Raw genomic sequence first — 13,015 nt, forward strand, 5'->3', positions numbered from 1 at the left:
CTTACTATGCATTATATGTTTAAAATTGTGTTGTTTTTCATGACTTTTGAATGTGTGTATTGTATTGTGTATGTGTGTATTTTATTTTGTTATTAAGTCGATTTGAAAAGCTCACTAGAGCTTGTGTTATGTAGTTTATTGAATATCGACTCTAAATAAAACTTTGAATCTTGAATCTTGAATCACGGATATGAGTTTTGCTAATGCTAATACAACTGAGTGTTTTTGTTAATTAGTATCGTCCTGAATATCATGAAATATTGTCCATTGGACGTGAAGCAAACAACTTATATCCATACATTGTTTTTGATGTTTGGTCTATTATATCATAACGCAGGAAAACGAAACCATCCAAATTCATGTTTTCGGTATAAATCTTAACGTCATTCTTGTGTTGGTTACAGTTTGACATTATTACATTGAAAAAAACAAAACAACAAAAATTAATTAAGTTAATTAATTAATTAAGTCTCATTGTAGGTTATTAGAAAAAAATGAGTATGGTTAGATTATTAAATGCATGTAAACCTAATATTATATGTAAAACAGAAGTTTCTTTCCAATTTCCTTCATTCTTTTTAATGCATTAAATGTATGTGTATAGATAATCTGTCAAAGTTGTCCCATTTCTAGAACATGTACTATATTTTTCTATCTTTGAGTGGTTATTAGAAAATCCCAAAACCTTAGAACTTGTTGTTTTAGCATGTTATTATCTGCATGCCATAACAGATTAATAGCTTTATTTTGCCTTTTTATAACTGAGAAAAAAATCTCCACGGCTTAGACCCCGTTCACACTAGGACATTTTTATCGATTTAAACTAGACCGGTTCACTTTAGATCGGTTTAAGGGCTAATGTGAACGCATTGAATCGATCTTCAATCGGTCTAAACTAAAACACCAAAAGAGGTAGTTTAGTTTGAATCGATCTAAAGTAAACCGATCTTACTTTAGATGTGAACGCAGAGTTAGATCATGCAGGACTGTATCCTACTGATGTAAAGTTTAAAAAAAAATACAAATCATAATACTAAATTACATCTTTTCGCGCCTTTTGATAAAACTGTTGCATATAAATGTTTCACTCAATTGATGTATTTACTTTGGCGTTGTAATGATATAAGTGCGAGAACTATTAGACGGTGCATCATTGAACTGAATTGACCTGCGTAGGCGTAGGTGCAATAAAGTTGTCATTTCACTTATCAAGCTTTTAACCACATAACGGTAACCAACTCATCATGCATGCTGATTTTGAGCACGCGTCTAATCGTTTCAGTCCCTTTAACAAATACCGCTGTTATGAAAGACCTTTAATAGCTACTTTCAGCTTCCTTTTTTTAATCATTAATTAAAATATTAATTCTTCCGACTTGGGTATCTTGTTATTTAAAAAGATGCCTTTGGTCTTTGTTTTAGATTGCATTTCTGTAATAAAAAGGATTTTACCGAAAAGCACTAAACTTAAATATTTTGATATACGTAATTCCAGAAACATCTCTTATTATCATATATATGGGATGTGATATGACTGTTGTTTATCTACTATCTGATACTATCTAATATTTGAGACCATTCAGGTAAATGGTATTTTTTTTCAATCAGATTATCAATCGGTTTTGTCTAAAACTACTACATATAAATTCAACATATAAAAATACAAATCATAATACTAAATTGCATCTTTTCGCACCGTTTGACAAAACTGTTGCATATAAATGTTTCACCCAATTGATGTATTTACTTTTGCGTTGCTAATGATATAAGTGCGAGAACTATTAGACGGTGCATCATTGAACTGAATTGACCTGCGTAGGCGTAGGTGCAATAAAGTTGTCATTTCACTTATCAAGCTTTTAACCACATAACGGTAACCAACTCATCATGCATGCTGATTTTGAGCACGCGTCTAATCGTTTCAGTCCCTTTAACAAATACCGCTGTTATGAAAGACCTGAAATAGATACTTTCAGCTTCCTTTTTTTAATCATTAATTAAAATATTAATTCTTCCGACTTGGGTATCTTGTTATTTAAAAAGATGCCTTTGGTTTTTGTTTTAGATTGCATTTCTGTAATAAATAGGATTTTACCGAAAAGCACTAAACTTAAATATTTTGATATACGTAATTCCAGAAACATCTCTTATTATCATATATATGGGATGTGATATGACTGTTGTTTCTCTACTATCTGATACTATCTAATATTTGAGACCATTCAGGTAAATGATATCAATTTACACTAGTACAAAAACTGTCTTTAATAAAAAAAACAAAAAAAAAAAACAACCTCTATAAAATTATCTAAATAATCGAGGTCCCGAATTTAAAGAAATTTAATTCCCGACATCCCGAAATTAGAAAAAAATAAATCTTGGATCCCGAAAGGGTCAATCCCGAAATCAGGCCCGAGCTTAAAAACACCCGATCCCGACGTCCCGAAAAAGCCCTGCCCCTCCCTCTGCCATGTAGTTATCAAAATTTTCGTGTTTATGCTGCATACATCAGATTTTTTTTTTCTTTCTCGATACTCAATCAAACAACTCAGACTAAATGATCTTATTAAACATATTGCGGATAGCCATTTAATAAAAAAAGTATAGAAACTAACTAACTAATTTTATTCAGTATAAAACCCAGCACAAAAGGATCATCGCTGAAAAACATGAGCACATATCATACAAAAAATTATCAGTTTCCCTTTATGAGGGGGGATAGGAGGGGTCTTGATCCCGAAATCCCGGACTTGAAAAAAATCCCGAGGTCCCGAATTTAAATAAAGCAAATCCCGACATCCCGAAATCCGAAAATACGGATTCCCGGATCCCGAAAGGGTCAATCCCGAAATCCCGAGTTTAAAAACACCCGATCCCGGAGTCCCGATAAAGGTCCTATTCCCCCTCCTTTATGATCCTGTATGTATCCATACCAAAATTGTAAAAAAACAAAACACAGTTCTTTGATTTGCAAAGAACGACAATAAATTCTAGGTTATCATTATTTGAACTGAAGAAGGTTATAAAAAAAACAAAAAAAAAAACAACACTGTAAGTCAGAAAAATAGTCGTGAAACATTTTCTGATTAGCTGAAGGGTGGTTTGCATTCGACAATCCTCGGTAGAATCCGATACTCTAGCTCCTTCCTAGATGAGGGTACGGAATCGGCCGAGTTGAGACGAAGACAAGTTTTTAAGTTTTAGATCTAAGTAAATAAAAACATGACAATTGGCTTTACATATACAGTGCGTGCCTAGATCGTAAACGTCACACAAAGTGCTAATATTTAGATACGATGAAATCTTAAAAACCTTTTTATTAGATGTTATGATGTAAAACGACAAATTCTATGCGTGGATTAAGTATGTAGACACTATGAACGTTTTATTCGATTTTAGTTAATGAAAACAGAGTCTCTGATGAAAAGAAGACAAAGTGTTTTAGCTTTTAGATCCTTAGTCTATACTGTGAAAAGCGAACTATTTTTAGATTTAAATGCTGCAAGCTTGTTATTCTTTTTACCCGTGTGAATGTGAGTGAAGTAATTTATTTTACAACATTTATCTTTTACTATTTTACTACGTAAACATATATAACCCATAGGCGGATCCAGGGGGGCCTGGGGGCCCGCCCGCCTTTTGTGTGGGAAAAATTGGTTGCTTATATAAGGAATCACTGACGCATGACTGGAGCCCCTCTTAGGTCAGTCAACGGGCCCCCTTATGAAAAGTTCTGGATCCGCCACTGTAATCCCCCCTGTATATATGTCCGGTAACTAGCCTAACAATTTTTAACGCAACTAAGAATGCATACTACAAGCTATGTGACCTACCGAATTAGACTATTTACTGGATTTGTTATCTCATACGCAACACGACGGGTGCCAAATGTGGAGCAGGATCTGCTTACCCTTCGGGAGCACCTGAGATCACCCCTAGTTGTTGGTGGGGTTCGTGTTGTTTTTTCTTTAGTTTTCTATGTTTTGTCATGTATACTTTTGTTTGTCTGTTAGTATTTTTAATTTTTAGCCATGGCGTTGTCAGTTTGTTTTAGATTTATGAGTTTGACTGTCCCTTTGGTATCTTTCGTCCCTCTTCTATACGTCCTCAATCCTCAATCTTATGGCCTGTTGGCACGAATTGTCCCAATGTGCAGTTTTCCTCTCTGGTGCGTTTTCCTCGACGTATTTTCTCAAGTTCTCTGTGCTTTAAATTTGGTATGCGCTGGTTAAGATTGGGATTGAGGAACAGCAGTATTAAATCTGCCCGTTCTGTGCAACTAGAAAGTGATCCTGTATATATTAGTGGAGGATTTCATTATTCAATATATAGTGTACATATTATATTCCTACATTCATGGTGGTGGGTTTTGTTCTACACGCCGTAACGGTGTGGTTGTCCTACAAAGGATGTGAAAATTTGGAAGAAGAAGAAGTTTACCTTATCTCCCTTTAGAACTATTTATAGATGGCGCTGTATACAACATGGATGCTGTAACATTATCAATTTATGTTTTATGTTTACATCTTCACGGCACACATTTAGTAAAGTTGTTTGATTGCCAGGGGGATGTTACATCACATTTCAAAAGGTTAGGACTGAAATGTGGACAGAGACGAGATTTTACAGCCGAAATTCTGTCGGAAGGCAATTTATAATGGGTACAACTTCAAGTCAAATCGGCACCTGGTCAAATCGGCACCTTGTTAAATCGGAACTAGTCAAATCAGCACCTATTTAAAGTCAATTTGGCATCCTATAATATTTGATAAGATAAATATAAATAATTCTAAAAATGTATAAATTCATGATCTATTATGGGGGTTGGATTTTAGCTAGTCCAAATAATTATGACGTCTGGCAAGGCTATTTTAATTTTTTTCTGGGACGCCTTCCTACGACGTCATAACGCTGAAGCCATTTTTTACATCTGGAGTTTGAGAGCAAATTTTGGGGGGAACTTTGACACCTAATTTTAGGAAGTCGTCCCAGAAAAAAAATAAAATAGCCTTGCCAGACGTCATAATTATTTGGACTAGATTTTAGCATGCATTAAAACGCATCAAGCAGCTAGAATGCAAAAGTTTATTATCTAAAGTTTTCCCAACATTCTATGACTGACGTTTTGATAATTTTTCTTTTCAGGTAATTAATAACATAGTTACTTCAAAAACTTCATAAGAAACAACGAAGCCCTGCAATAATTAATGAAAAAATATTAACTACTTCCTGTAGGTCGTGACGTTTTCGCCTGGTTTTTGCATGCTGGGATTTAAAATACAATCATTAAAAGTCTTGGCTTTTAATCATATTTTAACGTAATTGTAAGCTCACCAATGACTTATGCTTTATCTAATAACCATCTGATAATAAGAAGATAAAACACACAGACGTGCAATTGTACACATTCATGAGATAAATTTTCTATGTAAAACGTATATATTTGAATTATTTTTGTAGACAACACAAAAAGTTATAAATTTATTTTTAATTAATGCATTTTCGGACTAATTAAGTGAATAAATTAACGTACAATAATCTGTTAAGACATTATGTTGGTGTACTCTTATTGATTGACCTTTTACTACCTCTGCTATGACTGTGTGTGTATTCACGGTTCTGTGGCAATACTCGTAGATGGCTTGTTGAAAGGTAAATTGTTATTTGCACTTCAGTATTTAACCACGCCTCTAGGGCACACCTTGCCAGGTGTGACTGTCTTTTCGGATCAGTGGATTATAAAACAAGGGAGCATTTAATACACACATTTAAAGTACATACTCAAGTTGGTGACGAATAAAAATAGATCGCCGTGGAAACCTAATTTATGTGTCAGAATGAAATGATATACACCGCTTGTCCTTGATTTATGTCTCATAAAAAAGGGGAACTTAGAAATTAGAAATAGCTTAACCAAAGCATTTTGATTGTCTTAATTAGGCAAAAAAATGTACGAGTTAGACTTTTGAAAGCCATGTATTAATTAATATCTGAAACTATCTGAAGATAACTCTACCGAAGCGGAATATAATATGTACGAATACTTTTGTTTTCACATCTTTTCACATTTATGATTAATTATTGTTATCTATTGTTCATTTAATTACTTAATTAGTACCTATATGTCTACTGCTTTGCATTAAATCTCTGTGTGGAAGGAAGGGATTATTACATATAGATTATATTATTTGGATGAGGATTTGAGCTAGCCTATAAAAACACATTAATTAGTTAACATCCATTCAAGACCAAAGGATATTAACTTTGATGATTCAATTAACTTTTACTTAAAAACAACAGACAACGAATTTTATGTCATCTTTCCTTATTTTTGAATGTAATTATAAGTCTGTTCAACTGGCAAGAATACCCCTAAAGCGGACAAGCAGTTTATTCTTTAAGTTGCTGTCATTGAATATCAAGAAAGAAAATAAATCCCGAAATTGATTTGAAACTGTACGTAATACTTAATAGTTTTCCTAGAAAATATTCACATCCCTTGGGGATTATCAGTGTACCTCCAGTTGCATATATATATTACATGCAGGGCTCACACTACTTCAGAATTATAGGGAGAAGTGACTTCTCTTTTTGAAACTGATAGGGAGAAGTGGTGAGATTTAAAAGAGAAGTGCTCATTCGCGCGGTGCGCTGCAATGTTTGGATTTTACAATAGTATAAAGGGCCATATGTAAATAATGTTCTTTTTATGTTGTTCAATTCATATGAGTAAAAAATTATAATTAAAGTAACATTTGAAATTAAAAGTTGTTTAAGTTTTACTTAGGTTCTTGTGAGAAACTAACCAACTAAATATCTAGCACTAAAAAAAAAAAATATTTTAAAAAATGTAAAGAAATTATAATATATCAATTACAATTTAATTAAAAATTATCTTGTGTATGAAATTCAGTGTATCTTATAAAAAAATATAAAAGTTATTAAGCTGGGCCATAATATATTGATATTAGTAGAATAGTCTCAGAGTTAAGCAACTTTAATCAATAGTTTGAAACAATCCATAAAAAAATATAGGGAATTATATACACCAATCAATTAGATGTAACCAAAAGTCTTTTAATGTGTGTGGAATGCGTAATTTTTCCCTTTGGGATCAATATTCTTCTGTCAGCTGTTCCATCCGTGCGTCCGTAGTAACTATTGTAAAAGTGCGGATTTCGGTCATAGCTGGTCCGGTTCAGATCCGTAGTTTAGAAATCGGTAAATGGCGGAAGTATGCAAAAAAATTTACAAAAATAAACGATGTTTGACAAGTTATTTGGAAAGGAACATGACGGTTTTAATGCAATAAATGGATTAAACATTTACTGGAGTCAACTTTTATCACGTTTAAATGAAGTAACAAACTTATTTTGCCGCCAAAATTAAGGTTGATGTATGTTTTCGAGTAACAAGCACCAGGACTTCCGGAAATGCACGAAGTGATAATAAGTTGTATTTTTATCAAATAACCTGCTACACACTGCGGAGACAATGCTTCATCCTCTTTTCTAAAGATAATGAATCGTTTATGTCTGAATTTCTTTAATTATCAATAAAAAATTGATGTTTCATCAACTTGGTAAAAATTGAAAATGTCCGATGACGGAAGCGACTGAAAGCGACTGTCGTCAAGAGCAGGGCGACTTGTTTTCGCTTTTGGGGGTCGGGGAAAGCGAAGTGACGGTCGGGAAGGCGACTTCTTCGCCCAAGTCGCCTGGTAGCGTGAGCCCTGACATGAATGTCGGAACAATTGTGATGATGACGAATTTCTTCCTTTATTCGAGAACAATCTATTTGATATATAAATCTGTGATTTTACTATGTTCATAACTTTGATGAACCAAAGCAAGTTATATATCGACCTGTATTTAAATCAAATTGGTTCTCTTCTTCTTCTTCTTTTGGTATACAAAAGTCTATCGAATTCGTTGATTACATACCGTTGGCATACGTTGACTAGTCTATTTACAAAACTTTTACCCAAATTTACACAAAATGTATGTTCCTTTCTTATGTTCAATGTATACATGTATATATTTTAAATTACGCTATAGTTCCGTAACTTTCTATCCAGGCGTATAAACGAATCGACAACAAGTGCGTACATTTTTTAAATCAATATCTGGTATGTTCCAATCTGTCCTTTACTATTGACAACGAGTATATATTACATTTTTCCAAATAAACCCTTGGAAAAAATATGTAAATAGATTTCTACTTTCTTCAAATCTTTGTGGTTTATAGACATATCATGATTTTTTTTATCGGAGAAGATGACAAAATAGCGGAATGCAGACAATTGATACTCAAAATTTAAAATCAATGGTGATCTCTTATCTAGCGGAATAAAACTTTAATATCTATAAATTTGAGCATTTTTATACAGAATGGACATAATATCAATTTTTGATTTTTTTGCGAAGTTTCCCTTTAAACCAACAATCCTGCAAAATGTTCAACTGGTTAAAAAATGTATAAAAAATATCCATTACCTCTTATACATAATTAAAAATACACATTTAGTTTATATGAGAGAAAAAAATATTTACATCAACCCCCAAAAAATGTGAATAAAATTAAGTGAATATCTCTAGACAACCTCTTCCTTAATTAACTCTTCTTGCGTAAATACTGAAAAATTTCTGGACAACCCATTCCTTATTATACCCCCGCTTTAAAAAAGGGGGGGTATACTGTTTTACCTCTGTCTGTCCTTCCGTCAGTCCCATGAATATTTTCGTCGCATTTATTGAAATCTACGTTTTGTATTACGAAAATCTTAGATTGAAACCATTTTTCTCTTAAAAAAAGGTTTGTTGGTTTATTTTTACAACTTTCCAAAATATACTTTCTGTCTCTTCCGGTACTACTTTTCTATTGAGAGTGAACAATTTGATTTTGAGCTTAATACATTTTATGCTTCTTCATAAAGTGATCATAATTGGCTTTAGTTTACGTTTAATCCATTTAATCCATTAAAAGCGTCATTCATTCCCAATCTCTTGTTTATTGAATTGTTGGACTCATTTTTGTTAAAAAAAAATTTGGCTGCCATTGCACACTACGGTTCGGAACCGGACCAGATATGACAAAAATCCGCATTTTCACGATAGAGAACTACGCATAAAAAGACTATTTTTCTGAAAACTTTGTCAAAAATATATATATCATTTTGATGTAAAGATTAGAAACAACTGGAACTAAATCATTGGCCCAATTGGGTACCTTGAAACAATGAATTTCATAGACATGATGAAGAAAAAAGTTTTTAAATTGAGATTTTTTTGCTATTTATAACACTTTCTTTACTCTTTTGATATAAAAAAAAAGGTTCCTTTTTTGTACTAGATATTTATATGTTTATCATTGTATATATATACAAGTTGCACTATGATAAATCATTCATTCATTTTACTTTCATCATGTTCATGACTTATAGTAACTGAAACCACATATATATATTTTTATTTGGCACAAGAGGCAAAAAATAATTCTGTAACTATAAATGAATAAATAAAACAAACTGAAACAACTGTATTCATGGTATTAGTGATTAGTCTAATTGTATTCTCAGTAATGAATTGAACAATATAAATATATACATGTATAACATAAAGGAAATCAATGGAAATAGAGCATCGCTGAGACGCGACAAATGACACAGTTAATTTTTTTTTACGCCAAATGGGATGCTATCTTCTGGGGATAACACTGCACTTGTAAGAAAGGGACTTCAGGATCAGCTTTTCTGAGATCCATAAATAATTGTACTACAAATGTAGCTATTTCTTCATAATATAATAGTGAAAAAAAACCTATTATTAATGTTGTTTTAATCATAAATATGAATCCAGCTGTTCACAATCTTTTTACCGATTTACTCTTATCACAATTTTATAGTATTGAACACAATCATGACAATATACATGTATACACATAGACATACATGTTCATGTATGTAGTATATATGCACATGGGTAAAACATTTTTTGATGAACTGAACATGATAGATATATTTTTTTTTAATTTCTACTTCAGGTGGAAAATATTAGCTGCAGTTTATCATTGTTTATTATGATTTTCAAATGTTTGCATAACATGGACAGCTTATGACATATGATTTTTTTCTTCAATTTGCACAGGATTATGTATAGTCTGCTACAACATATACAAGAGATGCAGTCAAAAGAATGCTACATGTATGACTGAGGAAGAGAATTTACCAGCTCAGCTACATTGTACAAGTACCACCGGAGCCATTAATAGATGTATGTACATGTACAAACAAAACTTTAAAAAAAAATGTTCTTAGTTCATGTAGCTACATGTATAAACATGTACATGTAATGTATACTTTATACATGTACATGTAGTTCATTATGATTGTCTAGTCCAGTACATGTAAGTCATGAAAAAAATCTAATATATCAAAAATGTAAAGTTCTTACATTTTTATGGTCTACTACCTATGATAGTAGAGGGGCATTATGTTTTCTGGTCTGTGCGTCTGTCCTTCCGACCGTCCGTCCTTCCGTCTGTCTGTCTGTTCGTTCAGGTTAAAGTTTTTGGTCAAGGTAGTTTTTGATGAAGTTGAAGTCCAATCAACTTCAAACTTAGTACACATGTTCCCTATGATATGATCTTTCTAATTTAATTGCCAAATTAGAGTTTTGACCCCAATTTCATGGTCTACTGAACATAGAAAATGATAATGCGAGTGGGGCATCCGTGTACTATGGACACATTCTTGTTAATACTTTGCATGCTTTGATTAAATATTCATGTTTTAATTTGTCAATGATCTGGAAATGATCAAAAATTATAAAAAAAAAGTAACCTTGATTGGCATAAATGAAAACTTGGCCGAAAAGGACTTAAAATGAAATTGAAAAAAAAATAATATGTAATGATCTGCCCGAAAAGCATGAAAAGGACTTCAAATGATTTTTAAATTTTTTTTTTATGTAATGATCTGTAAATAGAACTGTGTTAACTCTAAAAGTAGGAGCTATATTGTGTCACTCCATTTGTCCTTGGCCAGTTGGTCCTAAAAAATTCAGTGACTCAATTTCAGTCACATGTTTCTCTGAAACTACTTCTTATACTGACTATTTTATGTATGAGCTTCACAGTGATAACTTGTAATATTTGAGCACTTTTCAGATCTATCAAACACCTACACAATGTACATGTACTGGCTGTAAGCAGAAAATTGGAACTACAAGGGGGATAATTGGTATTTGTAATATGACATTGCATGCCTTCTTGTTAAAATTTCATAATTTTTGCAGGAAAATCAATTTGATCCAGAGAGTCATTACAATACTAGGAAAAGAAAATATGTTTATGCATCTCAAACCAGTGATAAGGTAATTATGGACAATGATGGATAATAACTTCAACTGCTTTGTGAGCTCTTGTTGGATGAGTAGCAGCTGGCATTTTTACATCTGCTGTTCTTCAAATTACATCTTTCAATCTTCTCCTCTCAAACTGAATAGCCAATAAGAAGTACATATATATTGAAGTACAAGTAATTCATGATAAAAAAAATCTTTAAAACTTTATCCTCTGAATTTCTGAGCCAATCAGGACAACACTTGTGAAATGGTCCATAGATGATCCTCTTTGAAAACTAATTTACATGAGGTGACCATTTGGATTCCTGTAATGTATTTGAATTTTGAAAATTTGGCCTTACTTTTAAATTGGTCCACATTGAGCATGTTGAGGTCCAAAGGATCCCAAATTAATCTGTGTGATTACACCACAAACTAATTATTCTGGTACTACGATATGCTTATACTAACTGCATTAAGATTTTTTATTTTTGAACCAATTTAAATTAATCCATATTAAAGTCCAAAAAGTCCAATATTATAAAAAAAAGAAGATGTGGTATGATTGCCAATGAGACAACTCTCCACAAGCAATGACGACAAAGAAATTAATAATAATTGCCTTTAGATTAGTTCACATTTAGATCCAAAGGGTCCAAAATTAAACTTTGTTTGATTTTAATAAGAAGAAAAAATGAAATTTGTATCCATATTTTAGTGTTTGTGTCCAGTTTTCAAATTTTCTTAAATTTCAGAGACCAATTAAATTTCGTTCGATTTCAATAAAAATTAATCATATTGGCTATATTTAGATTTTGATTTTGAGCCTTTGTATCAAATTGGTCCAAATTTATGTTCAAATTAAGCTTTGTTTGATTTTATCAAAAATTTAATTCTTGGGGTTTCTGATATGCTGAATCTAACCATGTGTATTTAGATTTAGAATATTGGGTAATACAGAAGGTAATGTAATGTCATACATGTCATATATTAAGTTCTTCGATCAAATTCTTTAAGTCAGGAACTTTTGATGTGTCAAATATTTAATCACAATCCAATTTTAATATAATTTTATATAATTTAAATTTTTATAAAATTATTGTTGATTAGAAATTTAGGATAGATACAGTAAGTCTCACAGCCATCCAATATCATGAATATGATGACAATTAGCATGTTAATGTAGCCTAAGATAATACCTTAATATTGGTTTATTTGAGAAATTTAAAACATAGAGTTTTATATACCTTCAATACTTGCAAACATCATGAACATTATAGGATTAAACACATTTTTGGAAAATGACGCAGTCATTGTTCCATTACTGGCGACCTGAACTTCATTACATTTCTCTGCCTACCGCGCTTGGTTTCGTATTTACTATTTTTCATACAAACTGGAATCTGCTTGTGTTATCATTATGCATGATCATTGTGTAGTAATCAGCCAGGAACCAGTTTACAAACTAACTGGTTTCTGCTTGTATTTCACTACACTCGAACAAAGTGTTGTAGTTTGACAGGAACCAGTTTAGACTTTGTAAACTACAAAACGTAATTGGTTATTGATCATTCCGTTTTGGTGTTTCATACCGACTTATGTGGTTTGAATAAGCTTAAGCCCCTTCAAACATTAATGTGATAGGTATATTAAAGACTGTTTTACAAAAGGAT

At 32.1% G+C, this 13,015-nt stretch overlaps 1 long non-coding RNA gene across 2 annotated transcripts; it reads left to right on the forward strand.

The window, feature by feature from the left end:
• The first annotated feature begins 4,483 nt into the window (after nucleotides 1-4,483).
• LOC143053591 (uncharacterized) lies at nucleotides 4,484-12,098 on the forward strand. 2 transcript variants are annotated; one of them, XR_012971424.1, is made up of 3 exons: nucleotides 4,484-4,591; nucleotides 10,146-10,271; nucleotides 11,295-12,098. It is a non-coding gene; the product is annotated as an uncharacterized LOC143053591 (long non-coding RNA). The 2 variants fall into 2 exon arrangements; XR_012971425.1 differs by having other exon boundaries at nucleotides 4,503-4,661.
• The last annotated feature ends 917 nt before the right edge of the window (nucleotides 12,099-13,015 follow it).

This window comes from Mytilus galloprovincialis, chromosome 12 (assembly GCF_965363235.1).
Source record: "Mytilus galloprovincialis chromosome 12, xbMytGall1.hap1.1, whole genome shotgun sequence".
Classification (NCBI taxonomy): Eukaryota; Metazoa; Mollusca; class Bivalvia; order Mytilida; family Mytilidae; genus Mytilus; species Mytilus galloprovincialis.